Here is a 27500-nt window from a genome sequence, read left to right as displayed (position 1 = left end):
TCTATAAAAGGGGAAGGGAAAGTGTCAAAACAGAAAATTTGTTCTGAAAAAAATTGAGCAGAAAAGCCTTGTTAAATAAGAAAGGGGGGATACAGAGAGACATAATTTACGAGTATATTAAAAGACATAATCTAATGTAGTACATACACATACATAGACATATTTTTTTTTTACATAGGTATCACCACTTATCAAGGCCAAGAGGCCACTCGAGGATAAGGATTAAAGAGTGTACAGTAGAAATTGGACAATATAGTAACCATTAGTAATGGGGATTCAGTAAATTTGTTAACTTATATAGAACTGCTCATCAAAAACTTGTTTACGTTAGACTTGAAGACAACCATATTGTAGTCAGCTGGAAAGCAGAAAAACGGAAGACAATTCCATAGGCGTGCAGTTCTAAGAAAGGAGCTTTGCTCATGGAATCTACGTTTAGGTTTAGGCACAGATAAAGAGTGGGGGAAATTATTGATAGTGTTTTCTGCTAGGCGGGTGTTTCTTGTGAAAGTTTGGCGAGGGGGGACCATAGAATGGAGCTCAGTCGAGCACTTGCCATGAAAATAATAATAAAGCAGAGACAAACTCGCAACATCTCTTCTGTGAGAAAGAGGTTGCAGGGAAGAGGAAAGGACACCCCCCACAAGGCTACAAAGTCTATTTTGAACTCTATCAAGGCAGGATAAGTCCTTTCTAGCAGCTCCTGCCCAGATGTGTCAACAGTACTCCATCCTTGGACGTATCAGGTTCTTATATAGATAGAGAATTGCATCAGCAGTGAGATATCTACTGAATTGATAGAAGGATCACACCATTTTTCCAGCGGCCTTGGCAACAGATTTAATATATGTGTTCCATTTAAGATCAGGAGTAAAGGTCAAGCCCAGAAGCTTGTCAAAACATGAGGCCTCCCCAAGACGAGAGCTATTCATTTCAATTGATGCCAGATGGGGATCAGAGCGTTGATGTTGTAAAGATAAAAGCTTGGTTTTAGATGTATTAAAAGTAACAAGCCACCTCTTTCCCCATTGTACCACTTGCTCAAGGTCAGAGGAGAGAGAATCAGAGAGAACTTGGTCGTTTACGGTCTTAGATGTGCTACCATAGATAGTAGTGTCGTCAGCATAAATGTCTACGAATGATGTAAGGATGTGATTTGGAAGATCATTAATATAGACCAGGAAGAGAGTTGGGCCCAGGATAGATCCCTGAGGGACTCCAGCATTAATACTAAGAGCTTCTGATTTCTGCCCATCAACCACTACTCTTATAAACCTATCAGAGAGAGATGATTCAATAACTGAGAAGACATTTCCAACTATACCATAGCTGGAGATCTTGTGAAGTAAACCTTTATGCCATACTCTATCAAAGGCCTTTCATATGTCAAGAGCAATTGCCCTAGAAAGGTAGCCTCCGTCGAGAGATTCACTAATCCTATAAGAAAGATATAACTGTAAGCACATCTGCTGTAGATCTAGCAGAACGGAAACCATATTGTATGTCACTAAGAAGGTTATTTTTGCTGAAATGGTTGATTACTTCTCTATTTAACACACATTCCAGCAACTTACTCATGACGCACAGGAGACTTATTGGCCTGTACTGTGAGGGAGATGAGCGATCACCTGAATTCTTAAATACGGGGCATACTGATGAGATTTTCCAGGGTGATGGGAAGCAATTCTCCTTAAGATGACGTTTAAACAGTTTTGTAAGTATGGGCGCTAGTTCTGGTTGAAGTCTTTGGAGTACTATAATTGGAATACCGTCAGGGCCAGTTGCTTTACTGGAATCAAGGTTTTTGATTAGCTTGGCAACATCTCATACAGATATTTGTATATCACATAGCATGTTTTCTGATACAGGAGGAAATATTGGAGGTTGGCAGCCTTGGTCGCAAAGGTTAGAATTAGCTGCAAAGTTCTCAGCAAAGAGTTTGACTTTGTCTGAGGCTGACGAGATTACCTCAGGTCCATTTATGAGAGTTGGGATAGAGCACACGCTTCTGTTCAGGATTCTGTTTGCTATTTGCCAAAACTGGTGGGAACCAAGCCGCTGCTCAGCTACTTAGGACTTGACGGACTGAGCATACAACTCTCTTGCGTTCTTTATTACTTTTTTACAGTGGTTGCTGGCAGTTCTGAAAGCGGCTTTAGTCTCAGTACATCTATTACGTTGGAAGCAATGGAAAAAGTGATTTCTATGCGCAATGGCAGGAGCACATTCCGGAGAGAATCACGGCTGGCTGTTAGGTTTTTGCTGTAATTTTTTCGAGGGTATGAAACGGTCTATACCTACAATTAACCATTCTGTCAGGTCTGATACTATAGAGGACACATCCTTTTTAAACATGGAATGCAGCGGTAGATCTGATATAAATGTGCAGAAGCTATCCCAGTCAGCCATAGAGTATCGATATACTGTACGATGGAGAGGTACATCTGGGGACTTATTACATTTCATTTTTATCTTAACTGATACAACTGAGTGGCCGGAAGATCCAAGTGGAGACAGGACAGAAGCTGAACACAGTTCAGGGCAAGTTGTGAGAAAGAGGTCTAGGAGACTTGCATATTGGCCGTCAGTATCGGGAACATGGGTGGGTTCATGAACAATCTGAGTGAGGTCATAAGCAATGGAGAAATCATGACAGAACCTCCCCTCATCATGGGTCTTAATAAAAATAAAAAAGTAAAAGATAGAACAAGGCATATATGATGGTTAGAGTTCTAATGAAGATTGGGTAGAAGTATGTGTCTTAGGGTTTGATTTCCAATCTATAATATAAAGCTGAATGTGTGTGTGTGTGTGTGTGTGTGTGTCTGGTTACGAATGTATAATATAAAGCTGAATGTGTGTGTGTGTGTGTGTGTGTGTGGTCACGAATAGGCTCCTATATGGTTGACTATTTTAAGAAACTGATTACATATAATGATAGAAGATGTATCGAGACACAGGAAGGGGTATGTTTGTGGGGTCTGCGTTCGTGCCTGGTCCACAAAGTATGGAAATAAAAAATTTATAAATTAAAAAAAAACGTTTACAAGTGTTTTTGATATAGATGTACATAAGAATACTTTGATGTTTGTTTTAACTTAAATAGGGATGGTATAATAAAATTGTGGGGTCTGCGTTCACGCCTGGCCTCCATAGAATGGAAATAGGCACAAACTTTAATAAAGACTTTTCATATCTATCTGCATAAGTATACTTTGTGTTGTGGAGACGCCCACTAATTAACATAGGTGGGTGAGTGAGATATATAAAGGTATAAATTAACAATACTGGGAGAGTTCTGCAATGACCGCCAAATAGGCAAGACGCCTATGTTGCCTCCAGTAAGACATGCAACACGCCACTTGCCGAAATATCTCCAACTGAAGTATATCTGAAGACATGTAAATTTGTATATAACTTTTCTGCCTAATATATTATTGTTATACCTTTACTTTCCATGTTCTTGTTAATTATTTGTGCAGACACAACAGTGGCGTTAAGAATTCGAAAAAAGACTTACGCGAGATAAAATCCACTATTAGACACAACAGTGGCCTCGAGAATTCGAAAAAAGACTTACACGGGAAAATCCACTACTAAACTCAACAGTAATGTATGAAAAATACTTACTCGAGAAAAAAAAAAGTACTCAAAGAGAAAAAAAATCTACTATTGAACACAACAGTAACATTGAGGACAAACGACAAAGGGAAAAATAATTTACGAAAATATGTATCAGTAAATATTTTCAACAAACAAGTGAAATTTCAGCTTGACTCTGGATCAGATTTGTCGTTAATAAACGTCAACACTTGGAAAAAGCTGGGTAAACTGACTCTTCAAAAGTCAAGTAAAGGTGCACGAACAGTGACAGGAGACGAAATAAAATTCGAATGAGAGGTCATCCTGTCCATTAATTTAAATGGCACGACGAAGAAATTGAAAATCTTCGTAATTAAAGAAAGCGAGAACTTATTGGGAATTGACTGGATTGAAAAATTCAATATTTGGGATAAACCAATGAACGCTTTTTGTAGAAAAATAACCAGTTTAACCCCAACATCAGAAAATATTAAAAACGACCTAAAAAAGAAATTCCCAGAAATATTTACTACTGGACTGGGAAGATGCAATAAATTTAAGGCTTCGTTCAAGCTAAAAAAGGATGCAACACCGGTGTTTAAGAAAAAAACGGAATGTACGATTTGCCGGTTTAGACAAAATAAATAGCAAGCTAGATAGACTAAAAAGCAGGCATCTTATCGAAAATCGAAATTAGCGTCTGAGCAACCCCTACGGTGTACGTAAAAAAAAGTTGGAACAAATTTGAGTCTGTGCATACTTTTCTACGGGCCTAAACGATGAATTAAAAGACCACCACTACCCTCTACCAAGCCCTGAGGAGATATTTGCCAGACTAAATGGTGGCAAAATTTTTTCAAAAATAGATTTGTCCGACGCCTATTTACAAATTCTGATGGAAGAAGAATGCTCAAAGATATTATGCATTAACACACACAAAGGGTTGTTCAAATACAACTGTCTACCCTTTGGGATCAAAGTCACGCCGGTGATTTTCAAACAAGCAATGGCTACAATGCTGAACAGAATAGATTGTGCTTGTGCACACCTGGATGACATAATCTTCAAGAGCGCGTCCATAAGGGAACATCAAGAGCATCTAAAAGAGGTATTCACAAGAATAAATGAATACGGATTCAAGGTGAAAGAAAACAAATGCGAATTCTTTTTAGACGAAATCAAATATTAGGGCAAATAATAAATAAAGACGGTCGATGCCTAGACCCGGAAAGATCGACAGCAATTATAACATGCCGGCACCACATAACGTGACGACTCTATAGAGTTTCTTAGATCTCGCAAACTACTACCAAATATTTATCAAAGGAATGCACGACCTAAGAGCTCCGCTTAAAGAGTTATTAAAGAAAGAAACACCATGGATATGGACAAAAGAATGTCAAGACGCATTTGAGAAAATTAAAAAGACGCTGACATCCAATCTATTTTTAACTTATTACGACCCAAAATTAGAAATAAGTATTGCGAGCGACGCGAGTTCGTATGGTATAGGAGCATGTATACAGCATATCCTGCCAGATGGATCGAAGAAACCTAGAGCTCACGCCTCAAGGACACTACTTCCGGCAGAAAAGGTTTACTCTCAAATAGAAAAAGAGGGGTTAAGCATTATTTTTTGTGGTGACGAAATTCCACCGTTACCTGTACACGAGACACTTTATACTGGAAACAGATCACAAGCCCCTAGTGACAATCTTCGGCTCAAAAAAGGGCTTGCCAGTATATATGGCAAATCGCCTACTCCATTGGGGTAAGATCTTGCTAAATTATGACTTTCAAATGAAACATCTGGGTTGGGAAAAATAGGTCATGCAGATGGCCTGTCAAGGCTTATACCGAAAATAGAGGAAACCCTTGAAGAATCAGTAATTGCAGCTATATTTTCCAATTATGAGGAAAAAAACATGGTGGTGAATATAATAAAAGAATTACCAGTCACGTTAACCGATATAAAAAGGGTGGCTGAAAATGACGATGTCATCACAGACATAAAGAAAAAAATAAGGAAAAATGATAAAAAATGCAAAGCATATTTTCTGTATGCAATGATGTTTTATTATATAGTGAAAGAGTTGTTATCCTGAAAACCTTTCTTACGTGATTTTAATCATAGTAGATAGTTTTTCCAAATGGCCTGAAGTAAAATGTTTCAAGAATCCGACGACAAATAACACAATAAGCTTTCTGCATGAAATATTTGCACGTTTTGGTGTACCAGACATTATAGTCACAGATAATGGAACACAATTTACATCAAGTGATTTCAAGGACTTGTGACACTTTTAATGTAAAACATATAACTACACCACCATTCTATCGTAGATCAAATGGATTAGCGGAAAGGTTCATAGACACGATAAAGCGTGCACTTAGAAAATCAATAGAGCCCCCGACGGATAAAGCATTACAACAGTTCCTGCAAATATACAGGATTACTAAGAACCCAAATACACCGTCAAAATTAACGCCAGCAGAATTAATGTTTGCTAGAAAAATAAAATTACCATTTGATAAATTAATACCAAAGCAAGCAATCGTCCATCAAACTACGCACACATCACGTAAAAGGTTTAAACCTGGTGATCGTGTATATTTTAAATGTATGAAAAATAATATTTCATATTGGGAGTTTGGTACGGTAGATAAACGTATCGGTGACTTGGTCTACATGATAAAAGGTCTAAAAAGGATACACAAAAGACATCAAAATAAATTGAGAAAACGTCACATAAAAGACAATGAACATGACAAACCTGATGAAAAGGAAGATCCAATTGATATACTATATGAAGAATTTGATATTGAACCACCACAAACCATGCTCGAACCGAGAAGATCGGGAAGGAAAAGAAAGTTTACAGAACCAATTATAATGAACCCCAAGAGAAAAAGATATTGAAATCTACATGACTTCAAATCTTGGGAGGGGGGTGTTGTGGAGACGCCCACTAATTAACATAGGTGGGTGAGTGAGATATATAAAGGTATCAATCAACAATACCGGGAGAGTTCTGCAATGACCGCCAAATAGACAAGACGCCTATGTTACCTCCAGTAAGACATGCAACACGCCACCTGCTGGAATATCTCCAACTGAAGTATATCTGAAGACATGTAAATATGTATATAGCTTTTCTGCCTAATATATTATTGTTATACCTTTACTTTCCATGTTCTTGTGAATTATTTGATAATTATGTTTCAGTTTGAAGAAACATGGTATAATAAAATTATGGGGTGTTCGTTTGCACCTGACCTCCATAGAATGGAAATATGTCACAAAGTTTAACAAGGTTTTTTAATATAGATCCACAAAATATTGTGATGAGTGTGAACAGGTATGGTATAATAAATTATGGGGTTTATCTATTTTATTTTTACTTTCATCATATTTTGCTTTGGTTTTGATACCCCCAAATTCAACCCAAATTTACAACCCTCCCTTTTCATAACCTATCATACTTTCATAAATCAGAGTCCATTTTTTGTAGGCTGTTTTGAACCCAGTCAACGACGGGTACTTTTGCTAGTCTATTATATATGAGAATAGGTGAGGTTATAAGTAGAAGGTTATAAATGGCTTATAAAAGAACAAACCAGATATGCAACAAAGTCAACCCTGCTTATTGCATGTAAAAAACACAATTTGGCCCTCTAGATAATTCGTAATAATGTAAGATAAAAATAGTTCAAACACATTTTATGAGAGGGTATTAAAATGGCTAAGATGTTGGGATTTGTAGTGCCTGCAGTTATTTAAGGTTTCATTTTTTTTATTTAAGAGCTTGAATCTGGTAATAAAAAGATTTTTGCTCAGGTACAGGTGAATTGAAAGATTTGCAGGTGATATTTTTCCCTAAAATGTCCCATTTCACAACTGGTGTCAGGTTTTGCTCTTTTAAATTTTCATAGTATGTGACGAGTGATGTTCTTTTTTTATATATTTGGGATCATTGAAAAAACATTTATGACCAGAAAATCTCTCTTTGAAGGTGTTACCATCCATGCCAATTTAATAGTTATTAACATTTAGGGTTTCTTCAGTAGTGATAGTTGTTTTGTATACTATGGATATGATCAAACAATTGCGTTTAAGTGGGCATTCAGGCTTGTTTAAACAATTACAGGATCTAGAGTGTTTGAGTTCAGATATATTTAGTTCTTTGTTGCTATTTAATATTTTTCTATTGTGTTTTTAGATAATTTTATCAAGATTATTACTACAACCATAACTTTGAGAGTGTTTTTGTTAAAAATTTTATGGAGGATGTTACCCGGTTGGAAATGTACTTTGATAAGGTTAAACAATTTTTTTCCTGGGTTTGTTTTAACCATTAGGTTAAAGATAGAGGTAAAACAAATGATTTTCCTTTTCCTGTTGTTTTTAGAGTTAATTTTATTAGACAAGGTCTCGATATACTCAATTTGAGTGCTTTTATAGCCACTTTTAGGGCTTTATTATAAAAGTTTTTATGGGAGTTAAAGATTGCTTTGTTAGAGAAGTTGTCACTAATTCTTTTGCTACTAGATTTTGGAATATGTTTAATCACCGATTTCCGGTGGTTGGTCATAGGGTGGATGTATAATGGACTAGCATTATCTTTTATATTGTTCATAAGATCCTTTATTTGAGTTAAAAGTTATGTCTAGAAAATGCAATGCTCTACCTAAAGAGGGGGGGGTTTAAATATATAGTCATCCACATACAGTACTGTTTCGTCGTATCACAACTCATAAGTGCAGCTAGACTAACACCTTTCTCTAGCCGAGGATTGAACCTACAACCATCGTGTTAATAGTCGGCAGTTCTACCCATCGTCCCCATGTGATTGGTGCTTGCAAATTACCTCAACAAATGTATATACATGTATATAAATGAATGACAAAAGATCTATATTCAAAATTTAAAGATCCTGTGCATTTTACCATTTATTTCTTTAAGCACGTCAAAATGTTCAATTCTTAACAGCACTTGTTTTGACATAATAATTACATGAATGATTCTAAGCTATGAAACATTTTCCCATATATCTCTATCTCTACTATTATATAAAAGTCACTTTGTGTGTGTGTGTGTGTGTTTGTGTGTTCCTTCCTTATAGGTTCCGAAACGGCTAAGCCTATCTTTTGCAAATTTCACACAAAGATAGTTTATATGTCTGGTAGTGTTCTTAGATATGTTTTATACAGAAATTCGTTCGATAAGTATCGAAAATCGAAAAAATCTGATCCTTAAAATAGTCTTTCTTTCTTATAAATAAAAAAAAAAATTTACAGGGGAATATTTTAGGTTGCTTTAGCAAGGGAGATAATAAAATTTCAATGAATAAGTTCTTCTTAGAAAAAAAAACAAACAGATTTGTTGACATCTGGAAACATAGAGGATTCGACTACAGATCGAATTTAAGCCTGAGTGTACATCACCATTGTATTTTAATTTTTTCTTATCAATGAATTCAATTCACGATAAAAGAAAAGGTACCAGTTAAAATCACCGCAAATCATTTCTTTGTTTGTATATTTTAAAACTAAACATTAATTAGAAGTGAGTTTCTAAGGCATTCATCGTCAAGCCCAAATATCAGCTGACGTGATATTGTAAACAAACACAGACGGAATTTGATGAACTACATTATCATTTTAATTAATTTATTTTTTTAGTTTTTTTTTTTAATGAATTAGTTTACCGAGCAAATTATTCCTTGTAATATATAATATTCAATAGAGGATGGATTCTATAATCATACATATGTAATCTGCATAAATTAAAATATCATGTTTAAACGTATTGTACGACCGAGCAACGCTGGGTGTCCAGCACACACACACACACACACACACACACACACATATATATATATATATATATATATATATATATATATATATATATATATATATATATATATATATATTGTGGGTGAGGGTGTCCAGTGAAGTAACCACTTTTATAAACCTATTGGAGAGAAAGGATTTAATGGTTGAGAGGACATTTCCAATTATTCTATAGATGGAAATCTTGTGAAGTAAACCTTTATGCCAAATCACGGCCATCATAAAGATTAGTCACTGAAAAATGACGTCATGCACAAAGTACGATCTGTTGAACATTCAGATTGTCGATGATAAATGAGAACTTCTTACAAAAAGCATTAGAAAACCTGAAAAAATGCATTGAAAAAGAAAAAAAATAAAGAACACGATTCATACTGAAATTGAACTTTTTCATTATTAAACAATAATAATTTAAAAAATCAAAACAAACCTTAAATAAAATCAATTTAAGTTCAAACAAATTATTTAAATACAAACTTGGTAGTGCAGAAATATTTCTTTTAAAATCAAACTTATTAAAAAAATCTGTTGGATAATTTAGTTAAAAATGAATTTTGGTACGATTCGTATTCTGCATACGTACTAAAAAATGATTGATTAATGAATTTATAAGTTTCCACAACACTTATGGATAGAAAATATTCAAAACTATTTGGAAATAAATAGTTTATTTTATGTACGATGAGATATTTTATGGAAACATGTTTGTGCTTCTTGACTAAATACTTTTGAATTGCTTTTTAAAAATGTCATTACACAAAAATTTCCAGGTAGAAAGAATAAACTTGGAGTATATTCACCACCCCTCAAACACAATAAAGTTTTAACGGAATTTACTGAATTTAAAAGAAAGAAATGGAAAATTTAAAACTAATCGTAAAGCCACGATTGATGCTAACATTTAAAAATGTTATTGGTCCCTCATATCGAAAACTGAAGATATCTTTTAGCTATATGATTGATACTCTATGAAAAAATACCTCTATGAAGAAAAATATTTATTATTAAGACTGAAAAAATCTCATGAAAAATTCTTTTTAAAAAAAGTGAACACAAAGAAAAGATTGTCGGTATTTTCTGACTGTTAGTCTGTAGTTTCACGTTAGATTATAATAATTACCCACAAGAGCACTAGACTTGGGATGTTAATAATCGTTAGAAGAGTCCATTACTAGTGAATGGATAAGTCTCCATAACCCCCCCCCCCCAAGAAGTCCTAGTACCTTTTCCTTTTTGGATCAATTGTTAAAGGATCTGTGAACTTCCTTTTTCTTCCCGATCGGCGGTGGTTGCTTGGGTGGTTCGATGTCGAAAGTATCATATATTGTCTCAATTGCCTCTTCTTCAAGAGATACATAGTTGGGATCATCCAACAGACGTTTTCTTATTTGTTTTTTATGCATGAATTTAGGACCTTGAATAATGTACACAATATTTTCTATTTTTTGTCTATTGTACCCAGTTCCCATCAAAAAACGTGTTTTTGTAAGTTTTGTAGAAAGTTTTTCTCCTGGGTCATAACATTTCTTAGGTACAATAGAGGTCCTTCTCAATTTTGTCCGCGTTGGCAACAGTTTTACAAATACAGGTCCTATTTGTCACTGGAACATAGTCTCCGCTGAGGATACGGCTGATGGTGTATTAGGATTAGGTGTGATCCTGTAGGTCTGTAGAAACTGTTGCAGTGTTGTTTCTGCAGGTATACTCCAAGTTTTTTTTTTGAGTGCTCATTTCAAAATGTCGATGAAGCCTGCCAATTTGATTGCGGTTAGTACTGGGGAGTCGTGACATTTAATTTGGAACGTTTCACACACCTTGAAATCTATGGATGTAAATTGAGTCCCGTTGTCACTTACTAAGCAGTCAACAACTCTATATTCATGGAGAAAATTAATAACTACCCCTGTAGTGGGTCTCTGACATTTGAGCATGTCTAGCCATTTTGTGTAGCTGTTCATCACCAATCCTCCAGTGGCCCAGTGAAATCTGTATGAATTCTAGACCAGGGTTGATCTGTTTTGGGCCATGGCTTAAAAGTGATTGGGGATGCATTTTCCATGAAAGCACAACTCTTGCATGAGTTGACCATGTTTTTGATGCCTATATCCATTTTTGGCCACTATACGTAACTATGCATAAGGCTATTCATTCTGTTTATTGCTGGATGACTCATATGAAAGTCTTTCATTACCCTTTTTTGTAATACTTTTGGTATGACAACCCCCATGCTATATAATAGGACGTTATCACACATAGAAAAACTGCCCTGTACTTGCTGGTCTTTATTTATGATTGCCTGTTTCGTAGCACTAAATTCGTCCTTTTGTACCTTGCATTTAATTTGATGCAGTGTGACTGGAAGGTCTCTGATAATATTACATATCATATGTAAGGAAACAATTTCAGTCCCCAAGAGGTTATCTCTCTTTCTCTCTCTTTCTCCCCCCCTCTCTCTCTGTCTGTCTCTCTCTCTCTCTCTCTCTCTCTCTCTCTCTCTCTCTCTCTCTCTCTCTCTCTCTCTCTCTCTCTTCACACTATGTCTTTTTCAGTAGCTCGTTTTGTGGGACATGGAGGTTATGCATATTGTAAATGAATATCTGCTAATAGTTCGCTAACCCCCAAAACTTTGTAATTCTGTAATATTTTTGAGAGCTGTCATATCGTTTATAACTGTGGCCATTTCCGGATCAGGTTTTCTACAGTTTTTGTTGATGATGTGGTTCAAGTATTTTATTTTTTCCATGAAGAAATTGCATTTTCCTTCCTTTATTTTAAAACCAAGATCCTGTATTTGAGAGAATACCTTGTGGATATGTTCTCTGTGCTGTTGTCTGCTTTCACTTATTATGATAATATCATCTAAGTATGAAAATGTGAAATCAAGGCTGCCCAACATAGTATCCATAATTTCTTGATAAATGGGGTGCATTACCTGGACTGCAAAAACTAATCTTTCGAATTTGAATAACCTTTTATAGGTGTTAATACAAAGCAACTTCGAGCTATTTTCCTTGACTAGAATTTGCAGGCATGCATCACTCAGATCGACTTTATAATAGATCTTTACACCGTTTAGCTTAGTGAAAACTTCTTAAGTTCTAGGAAGTGGACAATAATAGTCTTTTAGTACTGAGTTCAAACCAGGGGAAAAGTCGGTGTAAACACAGATTTCTTTTGACTTCTTTTTGACAGACATAGTAGAGGCTACCCATTGACTGAATTCAACTTTCAATAGGATGCCAATTTTTACAAGTCTTTAAAACTCTTCATTAATTTTCTTCAATGAGACGAATGGTACATTTCTTTCTTCATGAATACTAATCGCATATTATCTTTGAGTTCAAATCTCGCTGCTGACATTTTTGTGTATTTTCCCAGACCGATTGAGAAAACTTCAAGGAAACTTTCTTTTAATTCTGAAATTTTCTTCCTTTGTAGTTAAAGTTTCCACTTTTTTACAAAAAGTATTTATTTAACTGAATTGTTACATCCAATCTGCCCCAAAAAGATTTCCTCTGTTTTTAACATGGACACTTTTTATTAATTTGTCATACTGTTAAATGTAATATTAGCGATTAATTCACCTTCAAAATGTTATTTCGACCCAGTCACAATTCTGGTTGTTTTGCAAGATTTTAACATAATAGGTTTATTTAATCTCTTCCATGTATGTAAATTAATGATTGATAAATCTGATCCCGAATCTAACTGAAGCTTCACGTTTTTATTTAATATTTTCATCACCACATATTTACATATGTTTTTATCATCTTTTTCATTTGTTCCAGTGTGTCGTACCCAACTTATAATTTTTCCTTTGCTCTACAAAGAGATTTTATGTCAAATTCCTTCACAAGTCAGGCATGTTTTGTGAAGTATGGACAATCTGTAACTCAATGTAGAGCTCCGCATCGAGAGCATAAACTTGATGCTGACTTACTTTGATTTTCAATAAATAATGTTTTTTTACTTTATCTGGAGAATAAGGATTTTATGTATCTTTCTTATGTACAAAACGCCAGATTCTTTCATGTTTTTTGAATCCTTCTTAACGCTAATCACTCGTTGGTAGTCTTCTGCCAACTTTTGTAGTGTCAAGTTTGGCTCACTTTCTAATTTAGTTAAAACTCTGTGTCTTTTGTTGATACCAATCCTTATACAAGTATCAGGTCTTCAAAATCGTCAGCATTAAGTTTAGCTAGTTTAAAATCGTTGCAATGTTTGTTGAGTCTTGATGCAAATGTTAAATAGTCCTCGCCATCTTTCTTGGTTAAATTCAGGCAATCCCATCTCTTATGAAATAACAACGTTTTGGGGCTGAACAGTTCTGTTAAGAGCTTTACAGTTTCAGAAAACGTGAAGTCGTAAAATGTCGTAAAATCTAAAACAATTTTGTTGTGATCTTTTTTGTTAGCAGTAGTTGAAATGAAAAGGGCGCACTATTTTTCCCTTGATCCCACCGCCGTTTCCCCATATTGAGTTGAAAGCTTGCAGTAAGTAAAGGCAGCACAAATTTATAAAAAAAGTTGAGTTATCAATTATCAAAACTATTCCAATAAATAGCTATTTACTTTTGTAATATTACCCACGTTTACACACGGGACCCACCACAGTGTATGCAGTTTACGTCATAAGAACATAGGACAAGTTATAACTCGACTCCTTTTTTTGTAACAACAACATTTATTTCTTCATTCTCTTGCCACACATGACTTCTCATTATGGCTGTGATGTCTCTCACATGATCATCTTTTCTAATGTGCTCTCTCTCCTTTTTATAGTCTTTTTCTTACAGTGATGTCATATCACATTTTGTATGCATTTGTGTATGCGTGTCCATGCTCTGTTACATTTTAAATATACAATAAATTTTATATAATAATAATAATAATAATAATAATAATAATAATAATAATAATGATAATAATAATAATAATAACAACATCCAAAATATCCATTTAGTGACTGTTACAACTGCTGGTACTCTTTTACCCCCAAACGAGGCATATTCCACTTCAACGTAAGGAGCTACTATTTGAGATCATGTCTACAGGAAGGTGAGCGAGATATCTGTTCACATTACATTTAAACTTCTGCATGTTAGTACAGTCAGGAAAGTAGGAAGCAGGGAGGGAATTCCAAAGTCTAGTAGTCAGGAAGAAAGCTATTAGAATAGAAGGCTTTCAAGTATCTAGAGATCTCTATAGTGAAGAGGTGAGATTTTTCTGATAGATGTGTTTGCCGGGAGTATGTACGTCGAGAGGGTGCATGTGCAATGCGTTCACCAGATCATATTCCATTTCAAAATCTTTGCAAGTGAAACGAAATTTAGCCATGAACTTAGTCATGCGTGAACCCACTCATGCATATACTGTCTAAATCACAGGAAGCACATATTCACATGCGACTTACTCGGCCTAAAGCTTTGTGAGGATTCATGAAGAAAGTAATAAAACTCCCAACCAGATATTTACTTGTCAGCTGTCACAGCCAAAGTGTGTAAACGTGTCGCTATACACACACCTGGTCAAAAAGAGAAAAATAATAAAAATCAATTAGCCAGTAGAAGCAGAGTGTGCTAAAAATAAGATTTAACAACCAACGTATCTGTGGAAGCCGGCAAGGAGAAATATAAACCCAAGATTTTTGTAAATTAAGTAAACAAGACACGAATGAAACAAGACACAAGTGCAGTCAAGCGAGAAGTTACCCTGCTTTTGTCGTAAAAGGTGAAAACACTCCTCTCTGTGACTGCTACTCGACCAACAAAAAGAAACAAGGAATAAGTACTCTTTATGAACATACATTTTTCCCTGTGTTTCTTCCAACATCTTACTTTGTATTATTTTGAAAGGTGATGACACATGAAAATGAACATTTTTGAACATGCACATTCAATATAGTCTTTTATTGTTGATAAAAGTTATTCAAAACCTTAAATGTTCATAGTTTGTCTTGTGTTAAATGGAGTTTCTATCAGCAGTTATTACTAAACTGTTATGTTACGCACATGCATAAAGACTATTCCTGCTGATAAGAAACTCTAAATCAGAATTTTAAAACTGTACAAGTCGGTAGAAAATTAAATTTGAATTCGTTTAGTAAAAAGTTATTTGTTGTATATTTTGTTTATTTTCTTTCTCGGCTGTTAAATATACCGCATGCTTGCAAAACTGTTTTTATATAATTATAAATGTATGTATAACAAAAGCTTGTAAATAAAACTGTGTATGTTTTTAGGTTTGTAATCAGTTGAATGAATTTTATCATTGAATATGCCTGAAAAAAATTTATTCTACAAAGGATCGAATCTCTAAGAGAATAATGGCCGTCTAAGAGAGGCGTGAACAAAGGGAAATAATTCAGTCCCAAAGAGTATAAACGGAGATTGAAGAGTTCTTTTCTTTTTCATCACATCCTTTGACACCAGAAAAGTTTGTCTTTGAAGTGTTGTGATATACAGTGAGTAGCAAAAGTATTTGGTGCATTGATTTTTGCTTTCATATTTTTCAAAAAATATCAAGTTAATTTGAATGAAATTTACACTGGATCTTTGAACAGATATTATCTATATGAAAATAAAATGGAAATGAAGATATACTTAGTTGACAAATATTTATTGACAAAAAATCAAATTACTCATATGCAAAAGTATTTAACACATTTACTAATATTTAGTTGTATATCCCCTGTTCTGCCTTACAGCTTCCAAACGCTTTCCATAACTGCCTACTAGTTTCTTACAAACATTTGTTGGTAGTTTCAGCCATTCTTCTTCACAAACTTTCTTCAATTCATTGATATTCTTGGGATCTCTTGCATGCACCCTTAAATTTAAAGTTTTCCACAGATTTTCGATGGGATTTAGGTCGGGTGGCTGGTTAGGTGACTGTAGAACACAAATCCTATTATCCTTAAATCATTTCCCAGTTATTTTAGCCTTGTGCTTGGGATCATTGTCTTGCTGGAAGATAAAGTCATTGCCCAATCCTTAATCTACAGCACTCTTGAACAGATGTGTTGACAAAATCTTTGAATATTTTACTGCATTAATTTTCCCTTCTATGATTTCCACTCCCCAACTCCATTTGCAGAAAAGCAGCCTCAAATCATCACACTTCCACCTCCAAATTTTAAAGTGGGAATGGTATTAGATGGTTTAATTTCTCTGTCCTTTTTACGCCATACATGGTGTGCATGTTTCGTCTGAAAAGCTCAATTTTTGTTTCATCTGACCAAATAACTTTTCCCCAGAAGTCATCAGATTCACATTGATATTTATAAACAAATTTCAAATAATCTTTCACATGTCTAGGACTCAACAATGGAGTCTTTCTCGGTGATTTAGAATACATGTATGATTCAATGATCTCTTGATTGTGTTCTTGCTTCAATACCTGCTTCCTGTAAATCCTTCTGAATTTTTGAACGAATCAGAAAATTTTCTTTCTTCACATTACAAGCAATGTATTTATTTAATTTACGTGGCCGACCACTTCTTAAAAGATTTTTACTATTACCACTCACTGTTTGCCACTTTCTTACGAAAGTCCCAACTGTACTCACCACCAAATTTAGTTTTGAAGCTATTTTCCTGTACCCCTTTCAATCTTTATGCCTTGCTATGATTTCCTGGTGCATATCATTAGTCAATTCCTTTGTTTTAACCATTTTAAAACAGTAATGAAAGAGGCAACCTGCGCAGTGTCTGAGAGCTGTTATCAACTGACCTGTAAGCAGCCGGAACCCTGGGGTGCCTTCTGATTGGTTGAAATATTGTAATAAGATAAAATGAATGCGTAAGAATGAAATTTGACAGTGTGTTAAATATTTTTGCATAAGAGTAATTTGATTTTTTGTTTATAAATATTTGTCAACTAAGTATATATCTTTGTTTCGCCTTTACTTTTTGATAGATAATATCTGTTCAAAAATTGAGTGCAAATTTCATTCAAATTAACTTGATATTTCTTGAGAAATATGAAAAAAAAAACCCTAATGTACCAAACAATTTTGTTACTCACTGCATATGAAATACTCTGAATAAAACCTTTGCTATGAAAAGATATGCTTTTGCTACATGATGGAAGGGGTTCATGGACTCTCAGGTGTGGATCTCTGCTTAAACTGAAAAAAAGAGAAAAGAATGAAAAAGTTCAAAGCCAATAGTTTTCAGTAAAATACTATGGTCTTTGACTGATTCTAGTGGAACGGTGAAGATTCAACACATCAGCACATCATGGTACATCAGCATCTTCTGAAGATTCCCTATGGCAATCAACTGTGGGGAGTGAGGAAGAGTAGGAATCAAATTCATATTGGTAGAGTTTTTGAGAGAACTTGGCAAAGACAGAGTAGGAGAAGTGTTAGACCAAAGTGGGTCATTTATTTTTTAATTGAAAGCCATGGAGATATATGGTTTAACTACTTATAGCTCAATGGAGGTGTATGTCTATTACTGAAATACTCATAAGTATAATTTGGATTAACTAGTGTCTCGACTATGAGTTCATATTTGCTTCTGCATATATAATGCTCGATTTAGCTTTTGTTAACTACATAGGTATGGAATCACCAGTAACTGATTTCCTTTAAAAATTGAAGAGACATTCATGGGAAGTACAATTAGTGGAAGTGTAAAGCAATGAGCTACATCATTTTTCAATTGGTAATAGAGAGATTTCTCGACCATAAAGCCAGACTCACCATTCGACAAATGATACCATTATATCTCTATACTTGTCCATTGCCTTAAATTAAAGGCAATCGTTCAACTAGTAGCAATGCATCAAGAAAGCAGGAATTTCTTTAGTTCAGCTTACATGAAGGCTGTACCATGACTATAGTGTGCAAAAGAAGGAATTTCTAAAACATAATATAAATTAATTAGATTTGTCCTAACATTTGCAGCTGAGACAAGGAAAAGCAAAGGGAAAGTGAGAACATTCGTCTAGCACTTTTAGTATGTCATAGTTTCAAGAATTCAAAGGTAATGGTCCTTTGAAACTTACACTTACTCTTAGGAATACTTGCATTTATGACAGTTTGAGGTGCCATTTTAAGGAATCTAGATTTTATTTTAGGACATACTAGGCGGGTCTTGCTTATCCCTTTTATATCTTCCACAGAATATGGCAAATTCTTACTCCTGACAAAATGCAGCGTTCAGATCAGACCTGAGCAACATAAATCTTTTGTGTAGGTTATGTAACTTGTTGTATTTAGTACTTTTCAAAACGTTACTATCACCAAAAATACACTACCTGAGCCAGGAGCAGCATTACATATTTTTTCCAGGAAGTTTGACTAAAATTGAAATAATGATTCTAGACATAAAGTGTAGTAACATGATATCTTGATTTTAATTTTCATATGAGGACATAAAAGTGGTGCAAAACTCCAAAGTAAAAATGTTCCTGTCCTGTGATGTATTAAAATAAAGGAAAAAGTAACAGTAATATATCCACAATTCACATCTTTAGAAGATATCAGATATTTCAGATGTGACAAATTTTTATATTTTTTGTATAAAAAAAAATTAATTCAAATAAAATTTTTATTAGCAGACGATAGTGTTCATTCAAATAAAGTCCTTCCAATGTGTGTACTCTGGTCATCTGGTTTCTATATCTGGTACTGCTGGTCCTCTGGCATCAGCTCCTTATGATATATTAAAAAAAGAAAAAAATATATACATTAAGACTTTTTCAAATATTATTTTATAATTTCAAAACGGAAACAATTATTAACATTCTAACTTAATATTAATATATTTTTTAAGCACATATTCACACCAAAGAAAACAAATTGCCGCTGAGACGAAAAGGGATATTGTGCATACAGAGATATTCTAAGTAGGGAGTTGAGCAGTGAGATATCTGTTTACACTACACTTAAACTTATGAATGCTAGTACAATCAGGTGAGGGGAAGACTCTCCAGCGTGGGATTTTGCTTCTTATCATGTTGGTCGAGGGTATTTACGGTGAGGAGGTACCAGTGCTATTTTATCATAATTTTCTTCACAACACAGTTAATATTTCATTGATATTTTCCACATCTAACTTCGACATAAGTGACTTTCCAGTCATATTTTTCTTAATTATTATTTTTAATAAGAAAATAAATGTAAAGTTCTCATCAGATAAAAAGACAACCCGAATTGACTCAATGGTCAATAAATTCACATAAGTAAAAATAATTAAAAGGGATAAAAATATTTTGGTTGTATTTTATATTATACTAGCAAGGGGTACCCGGCGTTGCCTGGGTGTTTGGAGGTGTGTGTGGTTTTGGGTAAATCAAAACTCCGGGGGAGGAGGGGGTTAAAAAAATGTTTTGGTAGGTAAGTATGAGGATCGAACCGAACCCTTGAGGCAAAGTTGGAAATTAAAATGTGAAAAAAAAGAGTGCAACGTTAACCATTTATTTTTCCAAGATGTTGGGGGTAGGGGGAAACAGCTCCACTTGTCCAAATTGAATAGCAATTGTCTTCTGATATAAGGAAATAATATTTCCACATTGAGTAAAGCTCATTGCTTTCGGACATTTCGGCGATCGAGACCGGAAAAATAACGCTAGAATTAGTGTCGCTTTTATTATAGGAAAAGGCCTAACCCACATGCGGCGAGCGAAAACTGTTGAATATTTATCTTCCCGAAGTTGAGCAAATGAAATAGACAGGGGAGCTCTGTTGTTAACTCTGAGATATTACGATTTACATGTGATATAAAAAGTTTTAAAAAGTTGTTAGCCAACCGACCGCTTCTCTGAAAAAAGCCTTTCTTGGACATACAGAAAAAGCGAACACACATACACACATACATTTTCGCTTTTATATTTATAGACTAGCGAGGGGTACCCGGAATTGCCCGGGTGTTTGGAGGTGTGTGTAGTTTTGGGTGAATCAAAACTCCGGGGGGGGGGGTAAAATAAAAAAAAATGTTTTGGTAGGTAAGTATGAGGATCGAACCCGAACCCTTGAGGCAAAGTTGGAAATTAAAATGTGAAAAAAAAGAGTGCAACGTTAACCATTGGGCCACCACAAGATGCTAACAAAAACACGTTTAAATTTATTTAATTACTTAAATTAGCAGGTGCACGTTTTAATGACTTAATGAGGTCACCTTTTGACTGCAGGGTATCATTTAGTACGGAACGCTTTTTTTTTTTTTTTCAAGATGTTGGGGGTAGGGGGAAACAGCTCCACTTGTCCAAATTGAATAGCAATTATCTTCTGATATAAGGAAATAATATTTCCACATTGAGTAAAGCTCATTGCTTTCGGACATTTCGGCGATCGAGACAGGAAAAATACCTAGACAATTAGTGTCGCTTTTATTATAGGAAAAGGCCTAACCCATATGTGGCGAGCGAAAACTGCTGAATATTTATCTTCCCGAAGTTGAGCAAATTAAATAGACAGGCGAGCTCCATTGTTAACTCTGAGATATTACATGTGATATAAAAAGTTTTAAAAAGTTGTTAGGCAACCAACCGCTTCTCTGAAAAAAGCCTTTCTTGGACATACAGAAAAAGCGAACATACATTTTCGCTTTTATATATATAGATTTGAATATTATCAAGTTGATAAGAAAGTTATTGCGGTTTTTAACTTTAAAATTCAGATGAATATATCTCGGCTCAAACCAAAATTTATTGATCGAAATAAGCACCATCAGCGCTAACACACTTTTGCTAATGCAAAGCAAGTGTATTTATGCCAGTAATGTAAAAATCTTGTGTTCTGCTGGTGATGAAGTCGCTGAAGGCGTTTTTGATATCGCTTAGGTTTTTGAAGCATTTCTCATGCAAAAAGTTGTTGAGATGATTCAAAAAGTGGTAATCAGTAGGTGAGAAGTCTGGAGAGTTTGGTGGATGAGGCAGAGTTTTGTAGTCCAATTAATTCAACTCCTGCAGGATTGGTTTAACAATGTGTGGTCGGGCATTGTCATGGAGGAAAATTGAGCCTTTTCTGTTGACTTATACTGTATGTTTTGCCAAAGTTTCTTATGCATTTCATCGATTTGTTGACAGTACTTTTCCGCCTGCATTAAAAAAACTGTAATTGATGAGACCAGTTGCAAATCACCAAATAGTCAATTTTGTGCAATTTTGGCTTCGGGAAGGTTGTGAAGCTTTGTCAGTGTCTAACTCCTACTTGTGAGACATCGGCTTGTGGTTATTAGCTGGTTGGATGACCGCGTCCCTTGTCGAGACGAAGTAGGTTCATTTCAAAGTCGGATTTCGATGCAGTTTGCTTGATCTGTGTTGGTTAATAGAAATTCTTGTGTGCGGGGCGTTTGCTCAGTTGGTAGAGTGCTTGCCTCGCATGCAAGAGGCTCGGGTTACGACTCTTGAGTTCGGATGTGTCTAACTGATGAGCCCAAATGAGGGCGAAATTCGAGTCTTGGACTTCCGGTTCGTTGACTGTCATGGCTCTTGTGGGCTGCGACGTTGTTTGGCTGTGGAATTTATTATATACAATCTCTCACATTCTGAAAATCATATATATATATATATATATATATATTTCTTATCATCTGCAGACACAACATTTCTTTAAATTGTCACATGATTTAAAATAACAGATAAAATGATGAAATGAAGGGTAGACATTTGAAACAAAATTATGAAACCTTTGCTTTTGAATATTGTAAGAGCGTGTTGCAGGGACGGGACTGATGCTGGTGAATGAACAGTCTTACAGCTAAGAAATGCGACAACGGTATAGGACTTGTCGCGGTTTCAAAATCACCGCCTCTATTTTTTCTTTTCTTTCTCCCCCCCCGCTGTTCTCTTCGCCTTCCCTTACCTTAAACAAAGGACACGATTGGCTAATGCGAGGTAACGTATGAACAATATCTGGGTTCAGTGAATACATTCACTTTCCCTTTCTCTTTTCATCATCGATTTCGCTACGCACGTCAGAATTCAAATATATCAACAAAACGCCAACAAAACAGGCGATTGACTTTTTTACCTTTTAAACGAAATTAATTTAAATGGGATACACAAACTTCCAAGCTACTTTTTGATTGCATAAATTTCGTTCTAGAATTAATTAGAGTCGTTTGTTTGTCTTATTGGGAGCGACGCCTGTTCCGGCAGATACTGAAATCAAAGATCATATGTGAGGGAAACCCCTCATATAAGACCATTGCTCTTGTAGCAATCAGTTAGTGGTCAATGTAGGGGAAACCCTTCATACCAATTGTCAGTATCCAGTTCCCCTACTCCCCGGGGAGCTGGTCCCCTCTTTTTCCTCCATCTCTCCACATTAAAAAACGGCCTACCAGTCACGTTGACCGAACCTACCTGCTGAAAGCTTCCTAGCGACACCAGCTGTCTCAGCAGCAGTTCAAACAGCTCTTATCAGGGCTAAACAACCAGCCCTTATCAGGGCTAATAAGTTTTTTCACTAATGCTTGCCTCCTGAGACCCACCAGCAGCAAACTTCACTTCCAGTCTCCAGTGCTTCCAGCTCACTCCAGCAGCTTCCTGCTCATTCCCGCAGCCTTCCAGCCCTTGGTGCCTCCAGCTCGCTCCAGCGCCTCCAGCTTCCTCCTGCAGCTTTCCTACAACCTTGCTTGCACTTCGCTCCTCCGGCCTGCAACCTCTCTTGCACCTCGCACCTCTGGTCTGCTACCTCACTTGCACCTTGTTCCTCCAGTCTGCAACCTCGCTTGCACCTGGCTACCTATCAACCATCCGTTCCTTAACACTAATCCTCCGTTCTCAGTGTCGTCTGTTCCTTAACACTGATCCTCTGTTCTCAGTGTCGTCCGTTCCTTAACACTGACCCCTACGTTCTCAGTGTCGTCTGTTCCTTAACACTGAGCCCCACCCCCATTCTCAGTGTCCACCGTCCATTCCAGTCATTCCAGACCCAGCGAGCAATCATGAACCACACTATGTCTGAAGTACCTGTTCCAGACCTCCAGACCTTAGCCTCCAGTGACGTGCGACCTTCCAGGCGACCAGCATCCAGATCATACGATTTTTTGCTTCCTTTGCAAATAAAAGGTGAACCCTCGTCTTTAACCAAATAACCTGTGTCTGTCATTATTCTTTGCCTTTTTGCTGTTTACTTTTTGCCTGTGTCTACCTTGTTAGTTGTTCAGTCGATTGTCCCCAGACGACCGGCCCTGCAACAGACTTTATTCTAGACCCAACATTGTTTATTCTCTATATAAATGAACTTCCAGAGAATATTATTGAGAAAATTAACATCTATGCTGATACTCTCTATTCTTTTATTGCTTCTTGTTCATCTTCCTCGGATCATTTGAATTATGCAGCTGATCTAGAAGTTGATCTGGGTTCAGTTATGGATTGGGGTAAAAAAAATGGCTTGTTTCTTTTAATCTTGTTCAGACTCAGCTCCTCTCTTTCAATCGCAGGCACGTCCTTTTTCTTGCTGAGATTCTTATGGGTGGCTCTACTCACAATGAGAAATCGACTCTAAAAATTATTGGCCTTTTTTTCTCATTAATTTTTTCTTGTTTATATATTAGATCCATTGCTTTTTCTGCTTCTCATAAAATCGTTTCTCTCTATCGCTCTAAACACTTTCTCACACCTAAGGCTATTTTCTATCTTTATAAATCTAATATTAAACCATGTATGGAATACTGTTGTCATATTTGGGCTAGTGAATCTCTGTCCCATTTGAGCGCTCCTGATAAATTGCAGAAACATATCTGTAATTTGATTGGCTTCACCGTTTCTTCTTCTCTGCAACCTTTCTCTAACTGACGTGATATTGCTAGCCTCAGTCTTTTTTTCTAAATACTTTTATGGCATGTGTTCTTCAAAATCGTCTGATCTATCCCCTGCTTCCTTTGTTCCAGCTCGTTTGACTCGTTGGTCTAGTGGTACTCATCATATCACTGTTTTGATATCTCATTGTAATACAGCTTCTTATTCCAGTAGCTTCTTTCCAAGGATTGCAAGGTTGTGGAACTCTCTTCCTGCTAACTATTTTCCTCTTGTCTACAGCCCTAGTCTTTTCAAAATTAAGGTAAATAGGCATCTCCAATCTTAGCAATAATCATCTTTTGTTCTTATTAGTTCCTAACATTAAGTAAGATCACGCCTTGTCTAGAGTGATTTCCATAATAAAAAAACAAAAAACATATGGCAATGGCAAAGAAGGATTAACATCTGTTTCCAGTGAATGGCACTAAGGCACATCTGAAGAGTTGTAAAAAAACGAAAATTAAAATGCTCTCCTTACTTTGAGAAAAAAACATTTTTGAACGCATGAATATCTATCACAAATAAATATTAAAAATTGAAAGCAAAAAAAAAAAAAAATATATATATATATATATCTAGGATTAATTAATTCTTCAAGCATTTTTAAACTGATGTGTCTCTTTCTTAAATTGATCACCAGTGACCGGCACCTGCAACAATCTTGTAGGGTGAGCAAGAGAATTTAGGAAGGAAGTGGGGAGGGGGGGGATAAGCATCTTCGCTTAGTTTCAAGGATCATTCTAGACCAGTGTTTCCAAACCCTTTTACCTTGATGGACCATTTACAATAATAGAACCCTTACATAAGATAATATTTTGCAATCTAATTTATTTCTAACCTTGATCCCCACCAAGGTATCATTTGAAACTCTCTTGATCAATGTAAAAAATAATTCTCTATCATAGCTGGGATATAGAGAGGTTAATGAAGTATTAACTCTTTGCATTTGATATGACAAAATTTTATATTCCAATTATTGGTATGGCTTCATCTCAGATTCTATCTAGAGATTGATATCTATTTCTAATGTATGGCACCTAAGAAAATCTGGAGCATTCCTATTTACTTGCCTTACTACGAAGACAAAGTTAGACACAGGGCCGCTTTTTAATGTGGGAAAAATCCAGCTCTCCAAAACGGGGTACTTTTGATTGGAACAAAAGAAAACATTAAAAAAACAAAAAACAAAGAGAAAATGTTAGATTGTCCTATTGAAAAAGAAAAAAAAAAGAAAAAAAAAGAAAATAAATAAAAATAAATGAATAATCAACATTTTGTCTTTTATGAATTAGTAAATTTGAATATTCTACCGGAAGTATCTGAATGACGTCATAATACGTAATATCATTAAATGATTATAACAGTGTCCTAAAGTATGTTGTAAAAGATAAGGTCATTTACTTCCAAACTGATCTAACACCCAAATAACAATTATTTTACTTATGTCTGATTTAACAACACTGTTTAAAATAGACAATCATATATTATTACATTTTCTTATACAGTCATATTGATTGACTTTTTTATTATAATTACAAAGTGACCCTCCACTTTCTAATAAAGGCCTATATATATTTACTTGTATATATATATCTATATATATATATATATATATATATATATATATATATATATATATATATATAAATATAAATTCGCCCTGTTACATTAAAGTTAACGAGTAAAAAACGTGCTGTTTTCTAGCCTCTTGGCGAAACCATTTCAGATGGAGAAGGGAAATGAAAAAGCAAATAGCCTGAAATGAATTTGGAAAGAAATCCTTTATTCTCATTACACATTCCATTAAAAAGACAAAAAAAAATAGGATCAGTTGAATGAAGAAAATCACCCCTTTTATACTGCGTTTCGGGTTTCTGCTGATACAATGTTTTAATGGGATCTGGTTGCTTGGTTTCAATGGCAATATGGGCAGAAAGAAAGAAACTGCATAGTTTTTGTCACACGACCAAACTGTTCAAGGATTAAACATCTGGTTGTTAAGAGTGCTGAATCGTAAAAAGACATACAATTCACCCTAAGCAAATTAAACCGGCTTTCTTTGAAGGGGAAAGTGTCATGGAAATATTAAATTCACAAGTGTTCCAAGTCGCATATATATCCAAGTTAGGGGATCAGACGACGTTAGGCTTTTGCAGTTCTTGCAGGAAAGTGTTGAAATCTTTCCACATACAGCGTCCAGTATTTTCAAATGGTTACCCATCTAGTACTGACCACGCTCGATGTTGCTTAACTTTGGTCATCTAATGAGATTTGGTGTGTCAACATAATTATGCCACTGTAAATGAGATTGGCATGACAAAATGACAAAACTTGAATCAGTTTATAATTCAAGCATACAATTAAACTGAGCGTTTTATTGAAGAAATGCAATATGGCCATTAAAAGAATAAATTCTAAAACTATTCGCCTAGAAATTGTATTATGACAGGGAGATTTGAAAAGTGAGCAATGCTAAAGTAATTTGCTTTATTTACTTCTTATTTTTACTGAGAAAATTCAACATTACTACGTTTTAATGCATTTTAAGATTCAATTTTATTTGCTTTGTCTAAGAAAGAACATATTTTAAGCACCCATAAAATATTACAATTATTAGTTATTACATTATCTATATATGTAAAGTGGTTGTGTTCGTGTGTGTGTGTGTCTATGTGTACAAAGAAGTAGCATTTGCGTGCATATGTGTGTGTGTCTGTGTATACAACTCTCTTACAGCCCACACTACTGGACCAATCATAACTAAACATGGCATGATAATTCTCCCCACTTCGGGATGGTGTACACCATCTGTACATATAAAGTAGTAGCCTTCCCCCACTTAGTACATCATTTTTCAAGTTAAGGTCAATTATATATATATACTCTTCTACAACCCACACCACTGGACCGAGCATGACCAAACCTGGTATTATCATGGTCCCTCATTTAGGGATGGTATACATCATTTTTCAAGGTTAAGGCAAAAGGTCAAGGTAATAACCTATGTATATACACTTTCCTATAGCCGCAGCACTGGAACTGATCATGACCAAACCTGGCATGATGATGATCCCCTACCTAGGATTGGTGCACACCATCTATATATATAAAGTAGTAGTGTTTGTGTGGCCGTGTGTGTGTGTGTCTGTGTATACAACTCTCCTACAGCCCACACCACTGGACCAATCATGACCAAACCTGGTATGATGATGGTCTCCCATCTAGGGATGTATCACATCATTTTCCAAGGTAAAGGTCAAAGGTCAAGGTCATAGCTTACATTATATATATATATATATATAT

At 35.3% G+C, this 27500-nt stretch overlaps 1 long non-coding RNA gene across 1 annotated transcript in view; it reads right to left on the bottom strand.

Annotated features, from left to right (window-relative positions):
* Positions 1-18991: 18991 nt before the first annotated feature.
* LOC145279790 (uncharacterized) overlaps positions 18992-27500 on the bottom strand; it is a 71299-nt gene continuing 62790 nt past the window's right edge. The window contains exon 2 of the long non-coding RNA XR_013868453.1: positions 18992-19098. This is a non-coding gene — a long non-coding RNA (uncharacterized LOC145279790). The remainder of the gene's footprint in view (positions 19099-27500) is intronic.

The sequence above is a fragment of the Euprymna scolopes genome, chromosome 7 (assembly GCF_053919585.1).
Source record: "Euprymna scolopes isolate OS-2025 chromosome 7, ASM5391958v1, whole genome shotgun sequence".
NCBI classification, from domain to species: domain Eukaryota; kingdom Metazoa; phylum Mollusca; class Cephalopoda; order Sepiida; family Sepiolidae; genus Euprymna; species Euprymna scolopes.
This window is presented reverse-complemented; position numbering and strand designations above follow the sequence as displayed.